At 50.8% G+C, this 13816-nt stretch overlaps 1 long non-coding RNA gene and 1 pseudogene across 1 annotated transcript; one reads left to right on the forward strand and one right to left on the reverse strand.

Moving 5' to 3' along the window:
• Positions 1-7274: 7274 nt before the first annotated feature.
• LOC142604663 (ribosome maturation protein SBDS-like) lies at positions 7275-11414 on the reverse strand (annotated as a pseudogene).
• A 703-nt stretch (positions 11415-12117) lies between these two features.
• Positions 12118-13816, forward strand: LOC142604644 (uncharacterized). The gene is made up of 3 exons (XR_012838495.1): positions 12118-12257; positions 12968-13114; positions 13712-13816. It is a non-coding gene; the product is annotated as an uncharacterized LOC142604644 (long non-coding RNA).

Here is a 13816-nt window from a genome sequence, read left to right on the forward strand (position 1 = left end):
GTACATGAAACAAGTGGCTTTCCCTTCAGTCACCCTCAAAGTGAAGAATTTTTTCCTCATGTTCAGATGGAGCTTCCTGTGTTCCAGTTTGTGCCTCGTGCACCTTGTCCTGTCACTGGGCACCACTGAAAAGTGGTCCCATCCTCTTGATATCCACCCTTTAGATATTTATAAGTATTGATCAGATCCCCTCTCAGTCTTCTCCAGACTCAACTGACCCAGCTCTCTCAGCCTTTCCTCGTAAGACAGATGCTCCAGTTCCCTAATGACCTTTGTAGCCCTTTGCTGGACTCTCTCCAGTAGTTCCCTGTCTAAAGACAATGGATGGGAACATGCCAGTATTCATGTTGCAGCTCTGGGGAGCCCCATCCATGTACACGAGCCGTGGCAGTCAAGATTCCTTGCAACCTCAGTAATAACTTGAATTAATCGCAAACTGCTGAATACAGAGTGTGGAACTTGTGGCTTAACACTGAGAATGTGATTATGCTGGGGGAGTCTGAGAGCTCTGGGAGAGCCAGCCCTAGGACAGCACATCATGGACTTCTCATGTAGGTGGAGACATCCATCATCTCTGCAGTGCATGCCGGGCTGAACAGCTCTGGTGAAGTTCTTCAAACCCACCAATGAACAAATGTGATTTTTGGAAACATGATGGTCTATTTCCAAAACCACTTTTTTTTCCCCCTCAGAATCACCATTTTATAAGGAACTTCGGAACACATAAGTTGCAAACAACAGATTATTGAAATTCAGCAGCTCTTTCCCAGGGATACTTCAAGGTAGAGAGGCTATTTCAAAATATGGTAGCTCACACCGTCTTTTCCAAACCTACCCACCCATGTTAAGACAAACCTGCAGCTGCACTGTGGTATAAAAGACGTGGTTTGAAGGGTCCTGTGAGCATGAGCTCTCTAGCAGTGGCATACCATGAACCAAGACACACACCTATCCAAAACCACAGACTCAATTACCTATGGTCTACATGCACTGGGATTTTCCCTCTCACGCATAGGGTTCCTGAGCTCTAACATCCAATTTTACAAGCAAGTCATCTGTACATAGTCATGTCTTTTCTAAAGCAGCATTTCCCTCAAATTTCAGCATAGCACCAACTCACCCAAAGGCCTTGCATGTTGAAGACTGGGTCCATCAATGACTTCAGTGGATTGTCTCTGCTTTGAGCTTAGGGTGCAGGTTTCTAATCTATTAAAAAGTCCCTTGTATGATGATCCCTGCCTGACACCTGGACATTTTCAGTTGTGAAGCTCTAAGCCAGTCGATGGCCAGAGAGAGGATAAGTCGCACCTCGGACTTTTTCAAATCCTGTCGTAAACTGCAGCCCCAGTGTTAGTAGGGCTGTGAATGGGGCCATTAGACACTTTTCAGGAAAGAAAAGTGGGGCTGGGACCTTTTGTTTGTGACGTGGTTTAGGCCCAGCCGGCAGCTAAGTGCCACGCGCCGCTTGCTCACCCCTCCCCCAGGGGGATGGGGAGGAGAACGGAAAAACAACGGCAAAGCCTTGAGGGTTGGGATAAGGGCAGTTTACTGGGACAGCAAGGGAGAGGGAAAACAATCAACAACAGTGCTGATAACAGGTATTCACAATGGGTGATAACAGAGAACAAGTTACCGATCCAACGACCGACAACCGGACGCTCAGCCGGTTCCAGAACTGCGCCAGAACCGTGCCGCCCCCTCCCCTGCCCAACTAGCCCCCTGTTTATGGTGAGCCAGGCCATCGGATCCACACAGTCCAATACACTCTCTTGTCCCTTTCCTCCACCTGGCTGGAGGCAGGGCCCCTCTAATCCTGCTCATCATATTCACTACTCATCTCTTGCAAAAAGGACTTAGAAGTCCTTTCAAGAGGATCAGAAGTGCGATCAGGCCTTCCACTTGACCTGGCGGGCTGCCCGGTGGAAACTGGAGCAGCATTCTTTCTGGAAGAGGCCCTTTGTACAGCCATCTTGCCTTGTAGCTCATGTACGCGTGCCCGCAGGGTTGAGGTGGGCTTCCCATCCCATTTCCTCATGTCATATCCGTGGTCATGCAGATAAAAACCACAGGATACCTCGTGGTGTGTATGCTCCATATCCCTTCTCCGGAACAGAAAAACGCTTACTCCTAATAGCTGAAATACGGGTCTGTGCAGGTGGGGAGTACGATATATCCTCTTTGAGTTGCCGGACATCCCGGGACAGTTTCTCCACAGCCGAGACAAGGGAGGAAGAAAGGCTCTCTTCATATTGCCGGAGTCGGCCAGCCACTTCATCCACCATGGGTGTCTCTTCACTTTTCCAGTCGATTACTGCCAGTGAGTTGGCGTACGATGATGGTGCACTTCGCACAAATTTTCGCCACATGGTTCGGGTACATTGGACTTCATCGGGGTCTGGGGGCAACTGTGCGTTGTCCGGATCATAATAAACCATTTCCTGCACAGCTAGTTCCCTCAGATATTGGATACCTCTCTCCATGGTGGTCCACTTGCCTGGCCGACATACGGCATCTTCGCTGAAAGGATACCTTTCCCTCACACTTGACAGGAGTCGCCTCCAGAGGCTGAGGGCCTGTGCCTTCTTCCCCATTGCCTTGTCAATGCCCGCTTGCATTGCCTGGCAGGGCAGCCCGGCCTAAGAGCGAGATGTAGGAGGAGCTACGGAGGCATCTGGGTGCTGTAGGCAAGCCCAGCTCAGGCTCTTTTGCCTCCTCTTTAGAGCAGGAATACTCACCAGCTTGGCTGCGCCTGGGGGCTCTGGAGAGTGGGAGAGGGCCCCGAGGTGCCCTGGACCATCTCACCTTGGCTACATCAGCAGCTCGGAGGGCATCCAAGGCCAGGAGCTCCATGTCTTCCAGCTCCCCAGGGTACAGCTCAGCCATCCCGCACACAAGGTCCAGTTGTAACCGTAGGATAAGGGGGGGGCCATACCTTGTAACCAAGGTAATAGGTAATGGAGCTAACTAACCATGGCAAGTGGCAAGATGACCGTGTCAAGATACAATGCTGCTATGTTCCTTGTACAGTCCCTACCCAACCGGACAATAGGCCCGGGAATATCAATCTTATGAAGTAAGGACAGGTGCAGATGTACCTGCACAACAAGGATACTGCGCATGCCTGCATGAAGGGGGTCACCCAGCGAACACGAGTGCAAGACCACTGACGACCACCAGAGACCCCTGAGGACCACCAACTCAAATCACTGAGCATGCGTGACGGGGAGGAGAATATGGAAATGAATTCTAAGAAATGATTATCATAGAATCACCTTTTCTCGAAAAGATAATGAATATGTATATTTTGATTCTATATAACCTGTATGTTGGCGATTACCTGGTATGCACGTTGGGTGGAGCTATCCCCCGTGCATCCAGCGCTGCAATAAAGAATGCCTGCCTTTTAACACTACATTGGTGTTACGAGGTTTATTCCCGGATTTCGGTGACACAGTTGCAGAGGCAGGTGGGCCAGCTCCTGCGACACAGAGAGCCACAGCACCCAGTCACCCCAGCGAGCCCCGGGGGTCCCCTGCACACTGTGACAGTGGATGGAGGGGAGCAGGAGGACCTCGCTGAGCCAGGAGGAATCCCACCAGCACAGCTCCTTGGGCACCTCTGCCTTTGCAGGAGGGGCGGGTGGGATGACGGCATGTTGAGGAGGAGCTCAACTTCCTCAGGGCATCCTGCACCGCCCGGTACCGGGCGGTCACCTTCTGTCCAGCGCGGCCTTTCGCAAGCATCTTCTCAATGTTGTTCTCCAGCTGGTGAATCGCCTGGGGCGCAGACGGGAGGGGGACACAGGGTGACCCCACATGCTGAGCCTGGCACCCACCCGGGAGGGTGCAGGGCTTGGATTAAACCCCCCCGTGGGTGCTGCCACCCCAGGAAGGGGTCCTGCGTACCTGCACCTGGTGCCGCTTGTCATCCCTCTCGGCGTCCTACAGCTGCTGCAGCTACCTCTGCAGCTCATCCCGGGTCTGGCTCTGCTGCCTCACCCAGTACAGCAGCATGTCGCACGTCCTCCTCCGCTCACAGATTTCGGCACGGAACTTCTCCAGGGCCACCTGGATTGGCACGGGAGAGTTTGCCAGGCTGGAGGCAGGGCTAGCTGGGCACCCACGAGACAAGGGGGCACAGCCTGGAAAACACCCCCCAAGGTAGAGCCGGGGACGCTGGGATGCTTCTCCGGGACGTTGTCACTCCCTTGGCAGGACAGGCTGTAGGAGAGCTTTGCTCTGGGGGGGCTGGCTGGGGCAAGGCGGAGGTGGGCATCTGCTGATGGCAGCGGTGGGCCGGGCTTCAGGACTCTGCGTAATGCAGACGCGGGGCTGGGCGTCAATCAAATCCATCGGTGCCCCAGATGCGGCTGCTGGCGGAGAGCGGTGGCACCGCTCTGTCCCTGCAAGAGGTCCCAGGCAAAGGCAGCTCTGCGGGGCCAGCGCCTCGATATCCATGGGCTTGGAACCAGGTCATGACCTTGGGGCAGGCAGTCAAGGGCACAGACAGCATCTCTCTCCCAGGGATGCAGCTGGACCCTGCAGGAACCCCAGCAGCCCTGGGGACACGGCAGAGGGCAAAGGAAGTTCAGGGAGCCAGAGGAGGACCTGCGCACATGGCTCCTACCGTGGAAAGGGACCCATGGGACCGCAGGTGAACACCCCGGCTCTCACCACACCAGCCGCAGGGTGCTGCCCTTGTGCCGGCACCAGGTCCCTCCGCCGTGCACCTCGTTATTCCAAGGGTCCCCGGAGCCCCAGCCCCTGCCAGCAGCCCGTACCCGCCCGACCCTGCCATTACCTCCACCATCTTCCTGGCCAAATCCATGCCCACGTGCCTCTGTGCTCCGCAAGCTGCAGAGATGGGCAACTTGCTGCGCTGTGGGCAGGAAAGGGGCAGAGAGAACATCACCACCAGCCTGGGGAAGGTCACATCCTGCTCCTGGAGAGAGCCGCTGGAGGAGCTGGCTCCGCAGGGCCAGCACCAGGCAGGGTACAGCAGATGGCACCTACCGGTATCGCCTGGACGCTGCCCCGGGCACGGACATCCTCCTGCACCGCCTCGCGCAGGCGCGGGAGCGGCTCTCTCTTCTGACGGAGCTTTTCCTCACAGCACTGGGCGAAAACCTTCCTCCCTTGCTCTGCAGGACATTAAGGCGCTGCTGTTGGCACCGTGCAGGACCAAGAGCCCCCCACCCGCCCCCACCAAGCCCAAGGGGCAGCACCTTGCAAGGCCACCATGGTGCGCAGCTCCTGGGCATGCTGGCTGAGCTTTGCCTTCCGGCCCTGCGCTGCGCTGGTGCTCCCACCTCGGCCCTCCAGCCCCGCAGCAGCCATCATGGCTCCGATGGCCGGTGGGGCCGTGGCCGGGCCGTGACCACGGACGCAGCCCAGCTCCCGTTGCCCGTGGAACCGTTGCTGTGACACCTCCAGATGCGGCACGCCGCACACCTCCTGCTTGGCCATCCCGCTCTGTTTCCCATCACTGTGGCTACAGTGGTTGCAACCCGCCCAGCCGCGGAACCCTCCGCGCCCCACCAGGAACAGGGTGAGGACCATTGCGGAAGGAAAAGACGTCTACAGGTAACCCAGACATGTCCAGCGCTCTCCTGGCAGCTGCCAGCGTATTTCAAATGGCAAGGGGAGTCCACCACTACCCAGATCTGTACCTTTGGAAGTTACAGTTCATTAGTGAGGAAGCGATTGTGCGGGCACTTACAACCATGGAAACAGGCCAGAACAAACCAGCTCCCAATATTGACATTTATCTCGATGCTCACCATACGTTCTTGCTGAACTACAAATACAACAAGAAAGGCAAGCATGTACATTTAGTTGTTGATAAAGAAAATCAAGCCCCCTCTACCAGAAAAAAAATCCTCAATGTTTGATTTGCAGAAAGACTTTATAAAGAAATTGCCTTCCTAGCACCAAGCTCGTAAATCAGCTCAGATTAAGTTTCTGTAACTCCAGATCTTTCACCTGCAGCCATCCGACTGTGCTCTAGCTGTTGAACATCGGGAAAAAAGAAACGACAGGATTGTGAAATCAAGCATCACCGACATGGTATCATCTGAGGCTCTCACTCAGTGTCTCGTTTGCAGATTTATCAGTTGCATGTTAGCACTAATTGCCAGTGACAAGCTAAATATCAACATTATCATCTTCAGCGCTTCATAAAGTATGCAGGAAGAGATGGCCGCTTGAAAAACAAGCGGTCAAGGATTTGTATGCACAAGGAATCGTGTCAATCTCTCCACGCGTGTAGACATCTCCACAGAGGCTGTGCCCACATGGCAAATATAGTCATTGTGCCACTAAACTTTCCTAGGCAGAACTGAAACACCACAGAAGATCACCATGGGGGTAGGAGAAAGCATTTTAAAATGGATAAAATGGTTCAAGAATCAGGAAATTCTGTGCATGTATTAGAAAGCAGCATAAAAAGAGAGAGGCTAAAGGACAGCTGCCAGAATTGTTCTCTACCCCACTAAGAAGAAAAGGAGCACATACAAACAGTTATCGCCAGGGAGTTAGGGCCCAACAAAGCCTGTCTAACTCAATGGCCAGGGGCCACCGCTGCCTGTCCCACACGCATTTTATCACATGAGAACAGCTCACAAGCGCAGGCTGACCCTTCAGCCTACAAAAAGCATCGCCACGGCCACAGAGACCTCCTAGACTAGTAACGAAAAATAATTCTTTTATTTCTTTCTCTATCTGTAATATATAAAGAGATGATAGTTCATTTTTATTAATGTAGCTAAATATATTTTATGAATACCTTATCTGGAGAACATCTTTTTTTTTTTCCTAAGTCAGCAAGTACTGTTATAGCCAGTGAAGGAAATCTCTAAGAATGGCCCTTTAAAGTACTCTAATTATCGAGCAGCCAATTACAGAAGGCTAAGTCAGTTTTCACGCTGCCACGAGATCAGTTCAGACACGATCCACGCTTTGCACCTGTTTCAGAGTGAAAATGCAGCTCCCTTTTCTTCAGGTTCCTCTCCTCATGTACAAAACCCAGCTCTCAGCCACATACGCCATCTTCCGCTCAACACCGACAACTTCAAGAAAAACCTCTTGGCACTGTATCAGTCAGATGCTCTTCAACTGCAACCCTTCATTAAAGCAAACCAAAGCCAGAGTAACTTCCACATCAACTCTTAACTCAATCCTCAGTAGTGCAACTCTGACACCAAATGTTCCTACAGGCAAACCCATCTGTAAACAAATGAGTGTAAAATGATTAAAAAAACCCCCACACTGCATGGAAAAATCCCAAAGGATTAGTGTCAGAAAATATGTGGCAGCAAGAGATTGGAAAAAAACCACGAAGGCCTAACAGAATAGAGCGGCTAACACCAGTCATTTCGTAGGATGTTGTTCAAGTAGAACTGTGCCAGGAAGGTTTTCCTTATTCAAGCTTTTCATCTCCTTCCTCCACGTCTTTCAGACTGAGCAATCCCAGTGTTCCTTTCCCTTTTGTCTCACTCCGGATTGTTTAGTTCCTACGAAGGACTTCGCAGAGTTGATCGGCGATTTCTATCATCTTTCCACAGTTCTGCAGTTCCATGTCCATGCTGGGGACATGTCTCTTGACTAGAGACATTGCTGGATTCTGGTCTGTTTTCAGAAAGACTTTTACCAATACCAAATTTTACTTTACCACAGACTATTGTTGAACAAACTAATTAACCACTGTCAAAATACAGGCCTGACCCACCAAGTACACAAGAGGAATGCTCCATATTTGCAAAGGAAATCATCGGTGTGTAGGAGAGGCGCTGCAAAGAGAAATGACACGGGGCTTCTCCTCAGCTCCAAGCAGCAGTCTCTGAGTAATAAAAGCTACTTCCAAGCTTTCATCAATAGGGTTGTGTGAAATGAAAAACTACAAACTACCCCTCTGATTTAGAACCTCTGGTAATCTTGCAGCTTATCTAAACCACTTCCATAGATTAATTCATCTCCCAGTAAACTGTACAGGTGTAGTCAAATCAAGTAGGAAACACAAGAATCGCTTGACCGCTTACACTTTCCAACTGTTTGTGGAAGTCTTTGTTCTCAATAACTTTAATCAGGGGCTTGAGCTTCTCTTTCAGTTTCTTCCCCTCCTGCGCTGGAAGAAGAAATCGCAGCCTCACGTGAGCACGTTCCATTTGCATGGTCTCCTCTAACTGCCTGATCACTTCCAGGGCCTGTAAAGACATTCAGAACAAAGAGCAGTTACACACCTGCTTACAGAACAGGCACAGCTCAAAATCTCGGATCCTTTGCACGAGCTTCAGACACGCGTCTCAGTACCGATCACTGCCACTCTGCCGCAGGGACCTTGCCATTACGTTATTTTGAGAGATTAACAAGAAAAGGCAGAGTTCTTGCTGTTGGAGATCACTTCCAATACTAAAGAAACCTGTCTGAAACAACGTTAAGTAGCAGTTACACAGCAGAACAACAGAAAGCCATGTGGCTCCGGTGCAAACCCAGATTTACCACCTCAAGGAAAATAAATCATGAAACTCTTTTTTTCTGTTCCAGGCATATCGCTGTCACTGCTTTAATTCGTTTCTTTCTGTCTCCCTTCCCTGAATGGTTAGAAACCAAACTGCACGCATGTCAGAGGCTGCTTGTACCCAGCAGTCACCTGCCAGCCACCTGAGGAGTCACTCTGCGCATGTGAGACCAGAGGGCTTTGCTGTTCCCTCTGTGACTGCTAACGGAGAAATTACACTTGAAGGCAACACCTCTGAGCAGAAGCCGATTTGGCAAGAAAACTGACCTGCTGCTTTGTGCTCTTGTGTGGTTTGACGGAGTAGTGAATATCCTTCATGGCTCTTTCGGTAAGGATTGCTGTGTACGGCCTCTTTGTTTCGGGATCCACACCTTTGTCAGCCACAACAGTCGCAATGTCTCTAAACATCTGCTCCAGCTCTGTGTGTCGTTCTTTGGACCTGCAGCTCCCCTTTTGATAAAATCCGTACAGGAAAAACAAAACCAAAATATTAACTAGAATAAATAGATACTATTTATCATATCAAAATTTAGAATGTATTATGGAAGTAACACATAATTTAATAAACATCACAGCCTAAAGAGTGAAAACTCTTGTAACTCTGTTAAATTTAACAACTGCTTGAACGGTTTGGTTAGATGTGCAGGGCAGAAAAAGAATAACCATATTAATCACGTCCATCATTGTGACAGACAGCACTGGAGAGACTTCAGACAAAAAACCCACCACAGAAAAACTCAACTGTAAAGAGAAGCGCAGATATACTTGAATTCTCATCACCCACAACAAGTCCACAGTTCATATCCTACCCAGAAGAACTAAATTAGAGCTGTTATTAACACTTCCTTGAACTGTCCAAAGGAAGTGACTGGCCCTTCCTTTCCCTGCAGCCTTCCTAATACATCTCAGGTGAGAAACTCTCCCGCACCAGTTGACCGTTTTCCTGTGCCCATCGACATCAGTGCGCAGAAGCTGTATGTGATACAGAGCGCTCACAACTCTGTTCAGCCAGATGCACATAGACAACGTAAGACTATACCATGGAATTACCACTCCTTCCTACCCATTTCTTAACAAATGACCAACTCTTGCGCCTACAGCAGCACTGCACGCCACAAAACCCTCCCAGTACCAGAGCAACCCTACCACATCTGCGTGGCCCTCACGTCAAACATTGGGAAAGTCTTCTCCAAGCTTTTAGAAAGCAGGGAACTGCAAAGCGGTTGAAACCTACCATCTGACAGATTTCTGTTTGGTCATCCGTCCCAAAGGCTTGCACGAGATCTTCCTTCTTCGCCACCTGCCCTTTGGAAACGTTAACGAACACCCTGGGCGTCTGCAGGACCTCCTCCAGATCTTTCTCCCTACAGATCAGGGCAGGGTTAGAAAACTTGCGAAACCAGCAATGTAAGAACGAGTGCGCCAGTTTTTGGCAAGGAGGAACAAGTCCTGCTGCCAAGGCCGAATCAGCGGAGCCTGGGCACTTCCGACTACCGAAATGTCACTCCCCAGGGAAGGGCCAGGGGCACCGCACAGCGCCCCAGGGCGCTCCCCCTGCCCGGCTCCACACTGGCCCCATGGATGCACAGCCGGATCCCCACAGGGGAGGCCTCCCCCCACCACAGCCGGATCCCCACAGGGGGCTCCCCCCCCACCACAGCCGGGCTTCGCACAGGCCCACAGGCCTCCCCCCACCACAGCCGGCCCCCCTCGGCCAGGCCCTGGCGCTGTCAGCCCGGCACTCACGCTCCGCTGTGCCACCCCAGGACCTTGTTGCGGGAGCAGCCGATCTCGAAGCGCTTTCCGCCGTGCCCGCACCACGGCCACGTTGGGGAGGCGGATCTGGTTCCTGGGGGTGAAGATGGACACGGCGGCCGCGGCTCCTGCACCACTGGCGCTGCTTCCCCATTGCTCGCCACTCCGCTTTCCCTGCCCTCTGTCGCACCAGCAAAAGCTGTCCGGAGGGAAGCGGGGGAGAGTTCCTCACCTCAGGCACACCTAACACTGCTTCTCTTGTCCTATTTATACACGAGTGTTACAAAGATGACAAAGCGGTACACTCCCCGTTCCAAGAATTGGTTCCTATTTCTTCGCAAACTAGAAGGCCTGCTCAGTTCCTTTTTCCGCCTCTGTGTTTTGCGTAGGTGGTATAATTTGGGTAGGGGGCTTATGGGTGGGTGGTGGTGGGGACCCTGGCCCAAATTCCCTTTCCCCTAGTTTCTCCATACTTCCGTGTTGGTAATTGTTCGCTATGTGCCTCAGGAAGATCAGGATGCTGCTGGAGGCAATGAGTGTCCTCCCTTTCTGCCAAGTCTGTATGTAAGGACCTTGGAGTGTCTTGTAACTGCTCCTTTTTCTCATGATGTGTAGCAGGGGCTCATTCTAAGAACCGCTGGTCTTCTACCGAAAGGAATAATGCATAGTTTCTTATCACATCTAAGTAGGCCTTCGTTACCGGCCTATCTTTTTTGCTACAGGCTGAGGGGGACAGGTAGCGGGGCAGGCACAGGGGTGAGGGGCGGGGGGCAGGTAGCGGGGGGTACCCGGGGGCAGGCGGCTGCTGCGGCCTCTGGAGCCCTGTCCGAGGGGGGTTGCTGCTTGCGTGGGCTGGTGGCACGGCGGTGAGCGCTGGCAGCTCGCTGCTTTTGGGGGGTTCAGTGCTGCTGGTGGAGGGGTGAGGAGGAATCCCCTCAAGGTTTTGGTCTGGTACGGTAAGTGACAGCCCAGGGGAGAAGTAAGATAACAATGTTCGTGGCCTCTTGGAAATCCTCGATTTCTGGGCTCGTGTCTGATGCCTGTGAAAACCGGATCCAAGAGGACTGCAGGTAGCAGCAGGGGGGTATCTTCTGTGTTTCTCAGTCACTAAGTCTCACAAACCACCCTTGTTGAAGCTCCTGCATGTTTCCTAGGAGATGACAGGTAATCACAAGCACACTGCTGGGTGCAGCATCGTGTACCCTAAATTGTCCAGTTGGTTCAGAACCGCCTCAGTTGTTCCGAGTCAAACATCAGCCACATGACAGCAGTCTGAAAAAGTACTTTCAATGGAATCCAGATGTCAGCCCGGCATTGAAGCTCTGGGTCAGAGCTGTTGTAATCCATGTGGTGCCTAATGCCTACAAGCAAGGGCTGTGTTTAGCTGCGAGGTCTCTGGAGATGATTCCCCCCTTGAAATGGAGCTTTTTAGCTCCAGAGCTCTGCACGTGTCGGGTCTGTGCACAATCGAGACCTGTACGATACAGCGAAGGTTTCGCAAGGACTTTTTGCTTTCAGAGGCTCGCACAGCACAAGTGTTTTCTGCCTTTCCTTATAACAGAACTGCTTTATCTCAGACAAACGGGGAGTTCCCATACGGCAGTCTAAAATGTTAGTTTGGGTCTGCAGATGAAATGCAGCTTACTCACCTCTGAGGAGGTGAAGGATGGATCCTTGATGGATTTGGAGTGTCCTGTATTAGCCAAAACCTGTTTTCTGTAGAGCCTTGAGAGCAGCTGATGGCATGAGACTCTGGGTACTAACTGATGATTTTTTTTTTTTCTGTACTTATTCTCAATTCCTACTGTAGGAATCCACTCTTGCTAAATCTGTGATTTATTCTAGAGGTAGATGTCTCAGTGGATACGCGGAGCTTTTTCTGTACTTGCCTGGCGTCTGCACGGCTGCGCAGCTTTTACATCTGTTCTGCTGTTGCTTTTGGGATCAGCATTTGGATCGTTGTTCGGTTCTTCACCACCAAAAAGAAGGTAACTGAGCACGTAAGCACTTTTGTCTGAGAAAACCCCAAACTCTGTATGCGGCAGTGAGCAGTTGCCGGGCGAAGGCGCCCACCGGTGCAGAGAAATGTGCCGCTTCCCTGTGGGCCCAGCTGGGTTGCTGCAAATCCTAAAGGTAGTTTATAACCACTCACCTGGTGGTTATAATCCCAGTTTGGATTGTCTCGTGATTGTGGGTAACTAAACGCCCCCGTTGCTCTGATGTTGGAGCAGATCTCAGCTGACCACTTCTCACTTTGTTCCTGAGAGAATGTGTCAGCCTGGGTTGCTCTGTCACTTCAAGTACCTCACTCTGCTTGTGGCCGGTGTTTTCAGGTTCGTGTTTCCACTGATATTAATGCTGAGGTTGGACTGGTTTTAGGATGGGAGTGGGATGAGGCCGTTAAAGTCTCCTCGTGTAGGTGAGCGAAGTTCTGCTGCGTGAGTTGGGAGGCTCTCGGCTTCAGTTGGATCCTTCTGTCTCCCCAAGGTGTGAGATGAGTTTCTTGTAGCACGGCCTAGTTCAGAGAAACAGTTCCTCATGTGTTTCTCTAGGTGCGAGAAGCTACAATGCTTCACCTGTGGCATTTGCTTAGCGCCGAGAGTCTGGTCAGAGGATTTGTGTTTGAAATGTGTTTGGGAAAATGGGGTTAGCATCCCTTTGGCAAGGGATTGAATGAGATGTGGCGCTTGTTTCTTAGGGTGAAAAATCCAATGGGAATCCAGCTGCTTCTGAAGGACTAGAAGACAAACTAGTAAATGGATATGCCACCCTGCTGCAGGCGAAGGAAGTCTGTGTTGCCGGGGTCCAGACCTTCTTCTGTGGGTCTCAGACTGGCACAGCAAAGGTGTAAGTTACTTTTTGTCTTCCCACGTACGTGAGGTTGATTGGAAATATTGTTGAAATTAGAGTATGTTGCTTGCCTTAGAAACGCTGCACTGTGTAAACATCTGAAATTTCATCAGAAGGTTCATTAACTCATTAGAAGTCATTGCCCAGCATGAAAGAGAAGTGAAAATTATATAGAACCCCCCAATTTTTCTTCTCCCTTTCAGTGAAGCATGCAGTAGAGACATTGATGAAGAAGCATAAAATTTATTCTTAAAATATGCTCTTCATTTGCTAGCAAGTCTTCTGGAAGAGAATGGCTGGTTTAGGTGCTTTCTCAAAAATAACTTTAATTTCTGTGGGTAAATGTAAAATCATTAGTCATTAAAATCAGTGTAACTCTTTTCTTTCAGCCAGTATAGGTTTGGTTTTTTGTTTTGGTTTTTTTTTTTTTTTTTTTGAAATGTGAGGAATTATAGGGCCAGTGTCCAGTTCTCATGTGCCATTGTTCTTTCTGTGCTGGGAGAAGTCTCGTGACTGGGCATAGCTGGGCTTGTTTGACCCTTACAGGGGCTGAGTTGAAGTAATTGATAACTTCCTAAATTCCTTTTTTCAGAGATTTGCCAAGGGTCTGGCTGAAGCAGTTATTTCCCTTAATTTGCCTATGGAAGTCATTAGCGTGGGAGACTATGAGCCAGATGGTTGTTTAGCAGAGGAGGCA

Source organism: Balearica regulorum, chromosome 20, assembly GCF_011004875.1.
Source record: "Balearica regulorum gibbericeps isolate bBalReg1 chromosome 20, bBalReg1.pri, whole genome shotgun sequence".
NCBI lineage: Eukaryota > Metazoa > Chordata > Aves > Gruiformes > Gruidae > Balearica > Balearica regulorum.